The sequence below is a fragment of the Zeugodacus cucurbitae genome, chromosome 2, assembly GCF_028554725.1.
Source record: "Zeugodacus cucurbitae isolate PBARC_wt_2022May chromosome 2, idZeuCucr1.2, whole genome shotgun sequence".
NCBI lineage: Eukaryota > Metazoa > Arthropoda > Insecta > Diptera > Tephritidae > Zeugodacus > Zeugodacus cucurbitae.
In genome coordinates this window covers 3,431,285-3,447,104 of record NC_071667.1, presented here as the reverse complement: position 1 = coordinate 3,447,104, position 15,820 = coordinate 3,431,285, and the positions used below count along the sequence as shown (strand labels likewise).

The window sequence follows — 15,820 nt, the reverse complement described above, 5'->3', positions numbered from 1 at the left end:
TTCGTCAAAACGCTCGTAATACCGTTATGTGTTTGTTATGGATAATCTACGCACGCGTTTTATTAATATTCTTAGTATACTATGTATACTTTGTAAAGGATATCTAAACCGCATATCTACAAGAGAGGGATGTAATACTTTTATGTGAACTTTGAGAGCGGCAACAAATAAACAAAATCAAGTTGGGACTTTTGTTCTTTTCATTGGGGGGTGTTTTTATGTGGTGGGTCCCAAACCCTACGCACAACCGCATAAGCGGGTTTCCCCTTCTCACTTTAGCTCGCCTCCAAACGGATGTCTGTTGTCTACCCAGAGGATTCTTGGTCTAAGACCGGAAGTCGTGAGCTGCTTGAGCCACATGTAAAAGAATCGGTCCTGGCCACTCCCAAGTGAATGACAGTCAGAAACTTTTCTCACTTACGTGAACTTCTACATATGACTCCATCCGCTGTTAGTTCTTCTTCTCTTAGTTCTGCATTTTCCAGACTGGATAAAGAAGCGAAGCGATGAGTCTGGTGGTGAACGAGGACAAGACGAAATATCTCCTGTCATCAAACAAACAGTCAGCGCATTCGCGTCTTGGCTCCCACGTCACTGTTGACAGTCATAACTTTGAAGTTGTAGATAATTTCGTCTACCTGGGAACCAGCATTAACAGCAATAACAGTGTCAGCTTGGAAATCCAACGCAGAATCACTCTTGCCAACAGGTGCTACTATGGACTAAGTAGGCAATTGAAAAGTAAAGTCCTCTCTCGACGAACAAAAACCAAACTCAACAAGTCCCTCATCATTCCCGTCCTACTTTGCGGTGCAGAAGCTTGGACGATGTCAAGATCCGATGAGACGGCACTAGGAGTTTTCGAGAGAAAGGTTTTGCGGAAGATTTATGGTCCCTTAAACATTAGCAACGGCGAATACCGCAGACGATGGAACGATGAGCTGTATGTGTTATTCGACGACATAGACATAGTCCAGCGAATAAAAAAACAGAGGCTACGCTGGCTAGGTCATGTTGTTCGAATGGATGAAAGTGCCAACGCCAAACGAGGTAATTGGCGCCAAACTGCCAGAAGGAGGGATACGTGGCGCGCGGTTTTGGACTCGGCTATAACCGCGTAAGCGTTGTCTACGCCAGTCAAGAAGAAGAAGAAGAAGTTGGGACTTGACTCAATGCGTCTGTCAGCTGTGCGAGTATGAGTAGTATTTAATGTATCTTAGCAGGCAAAGGAGGCTGAATCGTTCGAAGTCGTGAAGATGTGGTTCAAGTGGCCTTGTGATTATAAAACGTTATGTCCTTAGCCGAAATAACGCTGAACTTTTAAGCCACCTGATGGCTTCAATTAGTCAATTAACAATTCTCTCTTATTAGACGTCCCTTTAATTGGGTCAGACAGACAATTTGTTACTTACTCATTAGAAGATATCTGTACAGCAAGCATAACTGTAATGTAGTCAATTTGTTAATTAACTAAATTAAGTGTTTGCCTGGAAAACAACTAAAGGCCACAAAAATTATGCCTTAGTTAAATTGATATGTATATACAAAATATCTGCAAAAATTTCGCTAACGAAACGAAAATAATATGGAAACAGTGACACCATAACCTCAATTGTGCATTTACATATAATTATGTAATGACACTTCGTTGACAAAAGCAATGGATAAACTGAATGAAGTACAACAATAAAGCCAAATATACTAAACCGAAACCTAAATTTTATATGCAATGACACTTAGTGGTAAAAGAGCTAAGTTTACTCATTTAATTGAAATTATGAATAATTATCGGGTAAAAATAAGAAGATAACATATATCAAAGTACTATCAGAGGTACAACCACCAATAATAAACGTGGCATCTTCCACAAGAATTTCATGTCACATTGCATTCCTGTTCCTTAATCAACCGCAATGCCCGCAACTCCCTAACCATTATAGCTGTATGCCGACAGTCCAATTTGTTGTTTTGTTTTGTCTCATTTTTTGCACACTTTTCCGTTTGTTGACACATTTCACCTTTCTTGGCGCTCATTTTGACTTTATTGACCCCATGACAACGCTGTCGGCTCTGCAGCAGCCAACAGTTAGACAAACAGCACGACAGCAATATCCGAAAGAGGCGACCGCATGTGACAGCCACTTGTCCTACTCGTCGTCAACACACAAGTGAAATTCAAATTGGGATTGCAATGAAAAAAGGAACTATATACCCTGTAGGGAATGCAAGTGCTTGTGACAGATTGTAGAGTCATTATGTCTCGGAGGTATTTGATTCTGTATGAAATATGCAATACATACATATATCGGCTACGCTTTGAAACTAGTCCCGGAGAAACTAGTCCCGAAAAAACTAGTTCCTTATTTTCAGTTATCAATACATATACTCGTATTGTAAATTTTAGTTTCATTTCTTCTACTAAATACCGAAGAATAACAACACTTTTCAGAAAAAATTAATTCAGATATCTTAATTTTTACTCAAGTTATTCGTTGCACGGTCGGACAGGCAGACATCCGGATTTTAACTCGTCTCGTGATCCTGAACATTTTGATATACAGTGGCTCAAACGTATAATTGGGCACTAGGAAGCTGTGCTCTGAACCGTTACCGTAACCGGATATGGTGATCGGAATTAATGTTACCGGAGCCGGTTATGGGTAATGGAACTGTAAATCGAATATGAGGTGGCCGGATACAGGGACCGGAAACCGGGTATGGGGTGGAACCGGAAGTAATGTTACTGGATATGTGACATACCGAACCAGATATGGCATAAAGTGTTACCGGATATGATGTTACGGAAACCGGTATGAGGTTAGCGAGTATGGGGAATTCGGAACCGGAAATATTGTTACCGGATATGGGTAAAGGAACCGGAAGTAGTTAGCGGAGGCATTAGGAACCGGAAATGGGGTAACCGGATAGGTGAGAGGTGGCCAGATATGGGGCAAAGATTTTACCGGAACCGGAACGAGTCTACCGGAAACAGCTATGGGATAACCGATGGAACCAGATATACGAGTTCGCCCATTTTCCACCCGTCATCAGCGTGTTTAGAAAGTATTACGTACCAAATTTCATTGATATCGGTCGAGTAGTTTTTAACCCATAAGGGGCGACGCAACGCCCATTTTCCATTTTTTTTTTAATCTGAGTGATAACGTTTTCCATTAGTAAGTTAACGCCCTTTTAGTAGTTTTCAACCTAACATTTGTATGGAAGGTGGGCGTGGGCATATTATCCGATTATATCAATTTTAATCGGGTGTAATGGGGTCCGAAAGGGAAAAGACTGTAGAAATTTGGTTTATATAGCTTTATTGGACGGACAGACAGACATCCTTACAGGTATAATACATACATATGAGCACGCCAAAAGTACCGGCTACATAGTTAAACATTAAAGTTCTGCGGCTCGCTTGACAAAGCGTGAAAAATATTATAGAAAATATATAGAGAAAACACACAAATAAAATAAAAATAGAATAAGTAAGTAAATTGAGTGCAACGCGTCAAGTGGTTGGTGGCGCCTCGTCGATGGCTGTCGCTTGCATACCCGCGCATCGCTTCAGCAACGGGCGGCGCTTTAAAGCTATTAGTAGCCGTGACTACAGCGACGAATACTCGAGCCGTTATCGCCTGCAGTCGTTGCCTCTACATTTCGCTCCAATTGACGCCACGCCGTGTCGCACGTTTTTCTCACCGCTCTGCTGCCGCTCCGCCTCCTATTCACCACCATTCCATCTTTTCTGAATGCATATCTCTCGCCTCGACGACCGTTGGCGCCTCTTCATCGGCATTTCTGCAATTCTTTATTTGCATTTTCCTTTTTGCAATGTCTTCTTTTTTCATTGCTTTTTACCACATACATATAGATATATTATTCGTTGTTTTTGTTTGCCTGCCAGCCGCAGAGCTAGCAGTAAAAGCAATAAAAACAATCAAAATGTAAACCAAAGCGAATGCATTAAAAGAAATGCAAGAACAAGCGAGAAAAATGCAGAGCAGCATTTTATTTTTTATTTCGTTTACCGTTTGTTTGTTTTTTTTTCCTTTTTTTCTTCAAACAATGACATATTTGTGCGATTGTAGTGCTCTTCTCGTTGTTGCTGTTGTTGTATTTTTGGCGGCTCTGTGTGTAGGTGTACTTAGTGCCAACAGCTTGCAATTGCAGCACATTTTATAAGTGCATATATATATATATGTATGTATGTATGTATGTATGTATGTATGTATGTATGTATATATGTATATATGCAGAGGTCTGTGTATGTGTGTGTGCGTGCATTTGTGACTCGACAAAAGTGGAGCAGGTCATATGGAAATTTATTCCATTCCATTTTATTTCGCATTATTTTCCATACATTCAAAATCTTAATCGAGCGCTCCCATAGTATTTATGCTTCGACTTCTGTACGTATATGTCTGTTGTAATTTTATTACTTCTTTTAACACGATTCTCTCCTTTTAATATTGAAATTGCATAAATTCTTTTCCACTTGTTTTGTTGCGTTTAAATGCCAAGCTCAGTGGCACAGTGAAGCATTTCCAGGGACTTGGTAAAAAAAATATGATTTTTTCTAAGATTTTATGTTATATCTACTTCTTTCCACCAATTTTTCCACGAATCTTTTTACATGCCGATTTATTTACGGATGTAAGTTGGTAAAAAGCCTACCGGAAATGAAATTTGATGGTGTGCTTATCGACGCTGTCATAAAAATGACTCAATAGTAGGCGACGAAAAACGATGCACCTTCATTCACTTTAGCTGTTATCATGCATATATCTCACACGTGGGATAAACTCAATCAAAATTAAAGAAAAATAATCATTTAAAAAGATATTGATCATTGTTGAATCAAGAGTATTGGTTAACCTTCAAAAATAAGAAGACTTGAAGTTGCTACTCGACGGATTTACAGAATTTTACATTTTCGATGGTTAAAAATAAGAAATACGATATTTCTCACCCTCCCTCCTCATCACCAATAGATTTACCTTTATAATCTTCTATATTCTGCAAATGATGACAGTATTACCTAAAAGAAAAAAAGATAAAATTATTGTTTGTAAAGAAAATTTTCAAACATTTTTTTAAATAATATAGTTTAAAATTCATCCGATTTTTTCACAACATTTTCATAGTTGAGAATTGAGTTTTTATAAAAAAAAAAAACAAGAAAAAACGTTAACTTCGGCTGTACCGAAGCTAATATACCCTCCACAGGTGCATTTCTTTTAGTAACTATGTGTTTAAGCAAATCTAAAGACGTAAGAAAAAGTAAGTAAAAACGAGAAAACAATTTACTAATTCTTTTTAGCCGGGTTGTTTGCTAGAAACATTAAGGTTATATAGTTAACCGATCTGAACAATTTCTTCGGAGATTATATTATTATCTTAAGCAGTAATCCATGTCAAATTTCGTTAAAATACCACATCAAATGCGAAAATTTCCCATACAAACCATTGATTCCGATCGTTCAGTTTGTATGGCAGCTATATGCTATAGTGAACCGATATGAACATTTTTTCGGAGATTAAATTATTTCTAGGAACAATAACACGCACCAAATTTTGTGAAGATATGTAGTAAAATGCGGAAGTTTTCCATACAAGCCCTTGATTCCGATCGTTCAGTTTGTATGGCAGCTATATGATTCACTGTTCAGGGTATAATTACAACCATTCTGATAATCAAGCCCAGCAGCAAAGTGCTTGAGGTTTGGAACACTTAGAAAACCCATTTGTTCCACTGTAACGTGCACCTTGATCTAATTACAAGCAATCTACATACACATATATGTATATATATATATATATATATATATATATATATGTAGTTAGATGCAAGAGAAACGCACGCCTTTAGTGCAATTCAAATGGCCATATGGTGCATCTCTTGCAAGTTGCCGACAACATCCTTGCAACGCTTATTGGCAACTTGACTTTGCAGGCAAGGCGGCTGGCAATAATACGCTAACGGCAAATATTGCAGCAATTTTATAAATATTTTCATTATTGTGTGCGCCAAATGCAATTGAGGCAACAACAAAAACAAGGATGCGCCATAAACACACACACACAATGCCAACTGTAAACTTCCACATTCTTTGTGGCAATGTAGAGGAGGAAAAGTGGAGAGTGGAATGGCAAGGGAGCGCAAAACATACAACAACAATAATATGCAATAATAATAAATGCAGTGCATTAAACGCTCGCCAACAAATGCACTTTATAAAAAATACGCTTGCAACAAAGCGAACTATTGAGCAAAGTGAACTTGCGCATGTACATATGTGAAGCAACGCAAAGAAATGCAAAAATATTGAAATAAAATGTCATAATTTGCCACAAATGCTAAGAAGGCATTCACACACGTGCAGGCATACATATGCACTTATGTTTGTATATATGTATGTATGTAAATGTTTATCCCTGCAGAGTACGTGTGTGTTTGCGAATGCACACTCAAGCGCTTACACTTGGCTGAGTCACAAATACTAATACAACTACACTCTGCTAAACGGTAATTCACAATAAACTTTTCAACACTCACACACAGCCTCCAGCCCGCTTCCACTAGAAGTCATTACCTACATACGCACCGCTATTTCATTATTTGTAGCACTCATTCGAACAATTCCACTTGGTGTGCTGCAACAGAGCTGTGCGTGTGTGTGTTTAGCGCAATTTGGGCATAAAGTAGAGCATTTCGATTAAGACAGCAACATTTTGATTATTTTATTAATTTTTAGTATACCATTTCGTCATCCTGAGAAGGTAGTGAGAAAAACATTGCATACAACTTGGCGCTAAGCCACTGCTAATGGATGTATCATCAACTAAATTCTTTTAAAGTGTAAATAGAAAGTCCTCAGGGCTAGTATTACATCCATAGTTTTTTTTTTTTTGATATTTTCCCCATTCGAAGTAGTCTTGCTTGACGAAAAACTTTCAACCGCTAGATGACGCTGTGATCGAGATACGCCATGATTTGATATGATTTATTTTATTTTATAGACTCGTATTAACGACTAATTACCACTGAATTGATGCAATTAATTCCAATCTCAATATACAATTTATTTCTTTAACAGTTTACAATATGTAATTACTCATATTAGAAAATCGAACTAGAAGTTTTGCTAACATCTTAACAACTTGGACTCAGCAGCAACCATGCCAGTATTTTCTCTATTATCCTCTTTAACTGTGGTATGTTTTGGCAAGAGAGTAGGTGATCAGATTTTCAGATCCTTTGACACTGTTGCCAAATCCACAAAATACATTTATTATACTCTCGCAACAAATTTGCTAAGAGAGTATTATAGTTTTGTTCACATAACGGTTGTTTGTAACACCTAAAACTAAAAGAGTTAGATATAGAGTCATATATACCAAAGTGATCAGAGTGACGAGTAGGCTTGAGTAAAAATTGAGATATCCTAATGAAACTTGGTACACATGTTCCTTGGCAAAGGGTTGCTTTCGAAAATGGGCAAAATACCACGCCCACAAAGTGGCGAAAACCAAAAACACATAAACTGTCATAAGCTATAAATAAAGTTATAAAAGTAAAATTTGGAACAAAGGATCAAACTAGGAAAGGCTATATTTGGATGTAACTATATTGGGGAAGTGGGCGTAGCCCAGCCAGTTATTTGTATATATCTCACAAACCAATAAGGCTATATAAACCAAACTTTTTGCAGTCGGTTCCCTTACGTACCCCACTATACACCATGAAAATAGTTGAAATCGGATAATAACCACGCTCACCTCCCATACAAAGGTTAGGTTGCAAATTACTAAAAGTGCGTTAACTCCCTAATGAAAAACGTTAGAACATCTAAATTTTACAGAAGAAATAGCAGAAAGAAGCTACACTCAGAATACAATACATTGAAAATGGGCGTGACATCGCCCACTTATGGGTCAAAAACCATATCTCAGGAACTACTCTACAGGTTTCAATGAAATTCGGTATATAATATTTTCTTGACACCCTGATGACACGTGTGAAAAATGGATGAAATCGGTTCACAACAACGACAACTTCCCATATAACTCAATTTTGAACTCCATCTTATTCCTTCACTTTATAATATATACATAAGGATCCAATGAAGATAGCGAAATGAAACTTTGTGTGTTATCTTAATAAAAATATAGCAATAAATTGCGAGAGTATAAAATGTTCGGTTGCACCCGAACTTAGCCTTTCCTTACTTGTTTTTATATTTGATTTTTTACAGTTAATCCACCACACCGACAACACTCCTCGTTACAACTTCTTCAAATGTATTCTCTGCTCTTTCTTCATAAACTTTTTGATTTCACTTGAAGTTTTGTACATTTCATTTGCACCTCCCCCTTACTACCGACACCGTTGCGGCACGCACACTAAAGAGCAATCAAATATTAATTTAATTGGCATTTGTGGTCGAACTTTGTTTACTTTGTGCTGCGTTTATTGCTATTTGCATTCGCCTTCGTCGTTGAAGTGCCTCATACCAAGCACGATATACCGTATTGCAGTTGTGTGTGTGTGTGTGTGTGTGTGTGCAAGCTCACTTAGCCCACTTGAGTAATTTCCTACGGAGCATTTTAAAATTCGCATAAAAGTAAGTTTTAAATGAAATTATACAAATATGCAAACCAAATAGCTGGAAACGTATTACTAGACTCAGTGGCTACTTGTGTGCGAAATTGTTTATGAAGTAAATAAATCATGTTGAAGAGTGTAGAAACGTAAAACAGAGCAATTTTCAGAAAAAGGACTTCAGAAGAGAACTTGCCACAAATTAAGTGTTTGCTAAGGATTTCAGATATGTAGAAGTATATTATTTAATTAGAGCATTGTTGGGTCACAAAGTTATGGTATTTACTTACATAGAGAACCAAATATAATAAAATGCTAAAATTATATTCTTCCAAAAAGATGCGAAATCTTAGATAATATACTAGTTCGAAAAATAAAAATTAAAAAAAAAAAATTCATAAATTCTCATTTATGCTTTGAAATGCATAATATCGTTTTATTACATTTTACTCTTAATTACATTTTTCCAATTATTAAAATACCTTTGCTTAATAATTATGATATGCAAGCAAAAGCAATTTGATGTTACATAATTCAGAGCAAAATTAATATGAAGCCAATTACGAGCAATGGACAGTGTGACTACTTTGTTTTGTTGTTGCTGACTTCTCTAGAATGCTGATTAATGACGGCAGCATGGTCAGAACAGTGAATGGCAATATATGTATGTAAAATGAAGCGTACAACAATAACAATAAAGCGAACATAGGAAAGGACTTACCAACGCGATTGGCAGGCATTACATACAATAACAACAAAGTTGTGCAGCAGCAACAGGATATTGACGTTCACCTCATAAACTCATTATTAATGTTCCGAGCAGCCTCTTTTAGCAACATGACATACACATACATACGTATACATATGTATGTATGTGTATGCATGTATGTGAGCATATGCCATACCGCGAACGCGCTGCCAATTCACAGTTCAAACGCGTATATTTACGCTTAAAGGGTTAAAAACCGCAAAAACAGCCAACTGTCCAATTAGGCTGACTGAGAGTGCCATTGGCCGTTAACGGCATTCGCACTTGAGTCAGCGCTCAAAATGGAAGGAAAGCGCATCAGCCGAACACCAGCAACAAAATTACACTTTTATCACGCAATCCAGTGGCAATTTGAGCCGCGAGCCATCGGAGAGCTTGGTTGGATTGAGTGGAAAATACAAATATGTTTGCAGTTTGATGTACACGCACCGACACAGTGTAACAGGATTGCTCTTGAACTGGGTGCTACATTTACAGGAAAAGGAATCTGGAAAATACATGTGATATGGAGCTTTCGGAGACTTGTATCAAAGTCATTAAGTTATCTGAGGGTTTTATGAAATGAGCAGCAGTAAACTTCTGTACTCGAAAGTGATTTAAAAGGGAGTTTCCTAGAGATCACTACGAGCTCGAAAGAGAAATACCTAGATATTTCCAATACATTGTATACATATGCTATTTAGAAAGGTACAGAAGGTTGTTTAACGATGTGATAGTGCCCGGGTCAATGGCCTTTATACATTGAGAGGTCATATTGAAAATACTTAGCTTTATCGAACAAGGAAGAGATCGTATGTTGCATCCAGCTAAAAAATTTATTTAACCCCTGTATCCAACTGCATATATGTCAGGCAGTGACCTAACGGCGTTGAAAATGATCCAAAAGTACATCGCCATACACATGGAGGTAGCCATGAGGCAAGCCAAGTGTCACAACAAAAATTTTGTTGCTGTCCTCACTGTTGAAGTGATTTTTACTATTGTTGTTGTTATTTTTGTGTGTTTGCATTGCCATTCAGTCAGCCACTCCGATGTTGCAATCTGCGTTTCTGTAACAGCGCTCAACCTCCCCCATATGCCTGATTGTTGCACGCCACACTTGCCACATGCCACATGCCACACGCATCCAACTGTTGTAATTAATGGTTTGGGCATCGTTCGCAACATTGCCGGCTGGCTGGTAATGAGTGACAAGCGAAGTGTTCCGCTAATGCAGTTGTCTCTAAATGTTTGCGGATTAATTCGCTGTGATGCATTTCAGTCGCGTTGTTGTGCCGTTAGCTCACACACACAAACACCCGCGCGCGCGCAGGCCCAACGCCGTAAGTCCAGATGAGTACACTAAATCGAACGGCATTTTCACCTCGAATCCAGAGCAAAATGCTTTAATTGAGTTGAAGCGCCGATAAACAGCTCCGCAAGCTAGAGGCGGCGAAAAGTGAAGTAGAGAGTGGGCCATAATGAATTGTTCAACAGTCAATATTTAGAGCTTTGGCCATTGGGCAATCAGATTAAATTTGACCACACTGACTACATGAGCTTTATGCCGGGGGCAAGAGTGCGGTTGCGAGTGAGTTAAATGGGGTTGGGGAGAGTGATTTAGTAAAGTGGTTAATAATTAGTACATGATATACTGTGCCACTGTCACAGCCGTGGCATGACATTAATGACACACCCCTCATGAAGCACTCCCCGCTTTACTGTTGACAATTTCCGCGAAAATTTAATACATTCGCAGGTTAATGTGCGGCATAAGCAAACACACATATACACAGATTTCCCTCTTTACCTAAAATCGACTTTCTGCGGTCTCTGTTATGTCACAATTAACGGTGTGACTGTCAGTATATTTGCCAATTTGTCAATGATGTGTACAGTTGCAAATGCATTCAATACCAGCACATATAACTGTAAACGATTGTATTAATTGGTTTAAGGTTGAGGGAATGGAAAAAGTGACGTCGCAGCACATTGGCGCCGCTGTTGTTACCAAAATCAGAATGTTACCAATTTCTGTGTACTTATATGAATCGGTAAAAACAGTAAAATTTGGAGAGAATTGCAACTCTTGATCTAATATTAATGGTAAATATGTAAAAGTAATGGTAATAATAATGTTGCCTACTTTTAGGGTGATAAGAGATAAATAGGGTTAGTGAAGTTATTTGGTATGAAAAACTAAATTAAAGAGAGAATTTTATTTCAACGCGCACTTCTATATTATAAGCGAAACGAAAAGCTCCAAAGAGTATGTCTATCGAGACAACGCAGAACTAGTAGGCTTTCCGCAAATCGATGTAAAAGGTATGCAACTATACCAGCGACATTTAGAGGAGCTACCTAATTCAGAACCTTAAAAAAATTCAAACACGGAAGCGCGAACAAAAACGCCAGGAGCAAAGCAGGCATACAGAAAATAACTAAACACCAAAAAAAAAACAACTAAATAACATTCCACCAAGTAAAACAACTGAAAACTAACAAAGCATACCGCCATACAGGCCGACAGACAGACAAGTCGAGATAAGTTAAACTACGCAAAGGCGCTCTTCAAAGTAGCAACATAGCGAAACTGAAGACGCAACAAGCAAAAATAACTCGGAAGATATAAGAATGGAAACAACACAGAGTTATAGCTGTCGTTGTTATTGTTAGCTATCGCTATAGCGGCGTACCAGCAATTTTACCCATGAACTCGAACGTGCCGCAACAGCAGCAGTCAAGTAAAATCGCAACGGACGCACGCGTGTATGTAACGCACACTCCAACAGATGAACAGACGAGCAGAAGCAGCAGCAGCACAGCACAGGCAGTGAGCTGAAGCTATGGTAGCAATCGCTGTGACAAGCGCCTTCGCCAATATTACATCATTTCATTAGGGCGCCTTCAGATTGAGCGAGGATGGCGCGGCATCGGTTGGAAGTAACGGGTGCATCATGCTCGGTGTATGTTTTTTAAGCTGGAATGATGCCATAAATCGCTGTGGAATGCGATGCTGGAATGAGGGCACACACACGCAGACACACAAACGTGCAAGTAGTGTAACGTACGGTGGCAACAGCGGCAGCAGCTGCAAAGATAACACACAATGAGTTCATAACTTTGCCACGCGCCCACTCAACTTAATACGAACGCCAAGTTGCTGCTACCAGCCAGTCAGCCCTTGTCTGCTTGCGTGTGTGTGTGTGTGTGTGTGTGCTTATCAGCGCATTATTGTGGCATTCAGGGAAAAGTTTCCAACTCTTTGCTGGCGAACGCCTATCAGTTGGCCCACCGTTGCGTATAAGTAATGCAGAGCAAAAGAAGCCAGCGAGGCAAGAGACGGAAGGTATGCAGCAATCGCAGCAGTAACATATACGCGCTAGTATATACATATGTGAGTTTGCTTGTGTTTGTGTGCGTAATTATGCAATTATTCAGTTAAATGCGTAAGTAGATTGTTTTCTGTTCAGCATATTGTGTGAACTTCTTGGCTTGCGACTTTGTTGCCCCACCATGTGGCGCCTGTTGGTGGTGCCCCGATTGAGCGGGAATGCAGAGATCGAGTCAGTGGCAACGTGCTTCGACTGGTGCTTTAATATTGTTTGTTGTTGTTTTTGTGCGAGAGATAACAAGTACTCGCTGCAGTGCCTGTGCATAGCAGTTAAACTGGCTGTTGTGTAGATATGCTTCAATATGTGTCCGTATGTATGTGTCCGTATGTATGTGTCCGTATGTATGTGTAAAATGCATTTTTCTATAGCATAGCGCGAGCAAGGTAGAAAAAAACAGTTTAATATAATATTTCCCTTTATAATTATTGCAAAGCTTATCGATAACATAAAGTGATTAAAGACAGCTTCGCAAAAATACGTATTTATTACATTTTATTTTGTACAAAAAAAAGATAGCAAAAGCTATCAATGTATGCAAAACAAACCCTATTAATACACATAGTTGCCACCAGCGACCAAAAAAATCATTTTTTTTATAAAATACAAAAAAAGTTGTGTGTGTCCAAATTCATTTTTTTTATTTTTTTATTTAAGTTGGCATCAGTGATACTCTTTCAAAAAAAAAATTGGAATTTTTTCAATATTTTTATCATTTTTCTCGGCACAAATTTTTCTCAATTTCGAAATACGCAAGTGATTACATATTACAAATATACAGAGGTAGTCAAAATTATTTACACATCGGGCGTTTTTTACAAGTTTCACACAAAATGCATTCGCTTGTTGTTGTTGTTGTCGCAGGGTAACAAAATGCTATGTTGTTGTAAACCTTGATCTATTCCTGAGCGAATGAAGTCGGTTTGGCTAGAATAGCTAGAAATATGGCGGAGATATAATCAAATGAACTGAAGACTAGCAGTAGTCAAAAGTATTTACACACGGCGATTTAGCCTTTATCCATGGATTTGGTTTAACCAAGAGTAGTAATTGAATTATATTGCATTCATAGCAACCTAACTCAGCCTTAAAATATAAAAAATGGTAAATAAAATGCAGAAAACAAAGGAATTATCGATTATAACTAGATTGGAGACTGTTACTAAGTTTAAGACTCGGGTTTAGGCTTCGGAGTTAGTTAAAATTTATTGAATTTGATGGAATACAGTTTATAATATTATTAAAAAGAAGGAAACGAAGTATTGCAAGGACAATTTAAAGATAATTGGGCGGAAACCTGTGATAACTCAAAGATAATGTAGAAGATTAGTAGGAAGTGTCATACAAAATCCCAAAATTAGTCCTCTTAATATTGCAGCACCATCGAATCAGCATATTGCATGAACAGTTAATGATGCTTAACTGTTAGGACATTAAAAAAGGTTAACATAAATGACTACGTTGTGCATAAAGTTGACCACTTCCGAAACCATGAAAGTTTCATTTCCGAAACCAAAAAAGTGATATGCCTCTCATTTGCCATTGATTGCATCCTAAAGCCTGTCGTGGACAGATAAGGCAAAATTTTAGTTCCAGGGCTTCTTTAGTAAACGCTTTATGCATTTACCACGTGAAAAGAAGAATAATGCATAAATAGAGTCGGTAGAGACATTATGATTTTTTGAAATTTTTTTGGAAATTTTCCTTACTTCTGTTTTGAAGATTTGGTACTAATTTAGGGACCCTAAATCATCCGGATATGCGGTGATCCGTCGGCCTTTTCCAACTATTGACTACATTTTACAACAGGACAATGTTCATTTTATGAAGGATCATTACCTACAAAAGTCTTAAATGAAGCAAATCAAGTTGACCTCCGCACAGCCCTGACCAAAACTTTAGTCAAAATGTTTGGTCTTTCGTTAAATATCAGAGGACAATTGATATAATAACCGAAAACGCCGAAATTACCGACATTTGGTCTAAATTAACTGTTAACTTAGCGCACAATTGTGTTGAATCAATTGGGACCATAAAGCAGGCTGTTATTGATGCCAATGGTAATGTAGCCAATTATGAATTTATCGCCTTAGAATACTAACTTAGACTAAACATTAAAATTAAAATAATTATCATTAAAAACTAACAGGATAATCCATTTCATGTTGTGTGTAAATACTTTTGACTACTCCGAGTCTTCAGTTCATTTGCTTATATCTCCGCCAAATTTCTAGCTATTCTAGAAAAACTGGCTTCATTCGCTCGGGAATAGATCATGGCTTACAACAACATAGCATTTTGTTACCCTGCGACAATAACAACAACAAACGAATGCTTTTTGTGTGAAACCTGTAAAAAAATTTCCGATGTGTAAATAATTTTGACTACCTCTGTACATATATCTAAAAAGACACTTACGCAAACCTTGAAAGAAACAATTTTGAAGCCTTTAACATCACTTTTGGTATTGTTTAAAATTTTGAGCACGACCAAAGCAGTCTTCAGAAATAACTATTTCTTTTTAGAAAACTTTTCACACTTAACACACTGAAGGGCAAATGCAAAACGGAAACCGATGCGAATTCACTGAAAATTTCACTAAAAATTCATGCAGCTTTTTCGATGAAAATTGTAGTTTACAAAGTCAAACAATAATAATAAATGCCGCACAGGGTGTTTAAATATTAGTCGAACAAAATCAACACACACACACGCACAATAGACCAAAACGAGCGACGAACTACACAGCGCGACGACGCAATTCGAATTGTGGCCAAAGCGCAAAAGCAAGCGAAGCAAGCGAAATTGAGCGAGGGAACACTCAAGCGACGAACGGGAAGCGAGAAAACGCAGGTGAAGCACAAAACACAACAATCGAATACAAATAATTCGAGTAGAAAAGTGATTTGAAAATATCAAAATAAAACTGAAATTAATTTACAAGCAAAATACAACAACAACAACACAAATTAGCAAAACAATACAAGCACGATTTTAGCTGAAAGCTTCAACAATTGAACTAACTATTTTGCACAATTACAACCCAATGCGGCACACACACACACCCATGCA

The 15,820-nt window shown here is 37.9% G+C and overlaps 1 protein-coding gene across 3 annotated transcripts in view; it reads right to left on the bottom strand.

The window, feature by feature from the left end:
• Positions 1-15,820, bottom strand: part of LOC105208452 (furin-like protease 1) — a 307,454-nt gene that overhangs the window by 209,176 nt on the left and 82,458 nt on the right. The window contains exon 2 of one of the 3 annotated variants that reach the window (XM_054225764.1): positions 5,004-5,044. The exons of the other annotated variants lie outside the window; for them this stretch is intronic. The gene's annotated coding sequence lies outside the window, so the exon portion shown is untranslated. The remainder of the gene's footprint in view (positions 1-5,003; positions 5,045-15,820) is intronic. 3 annotated transcript variants of the gene reach the window in all.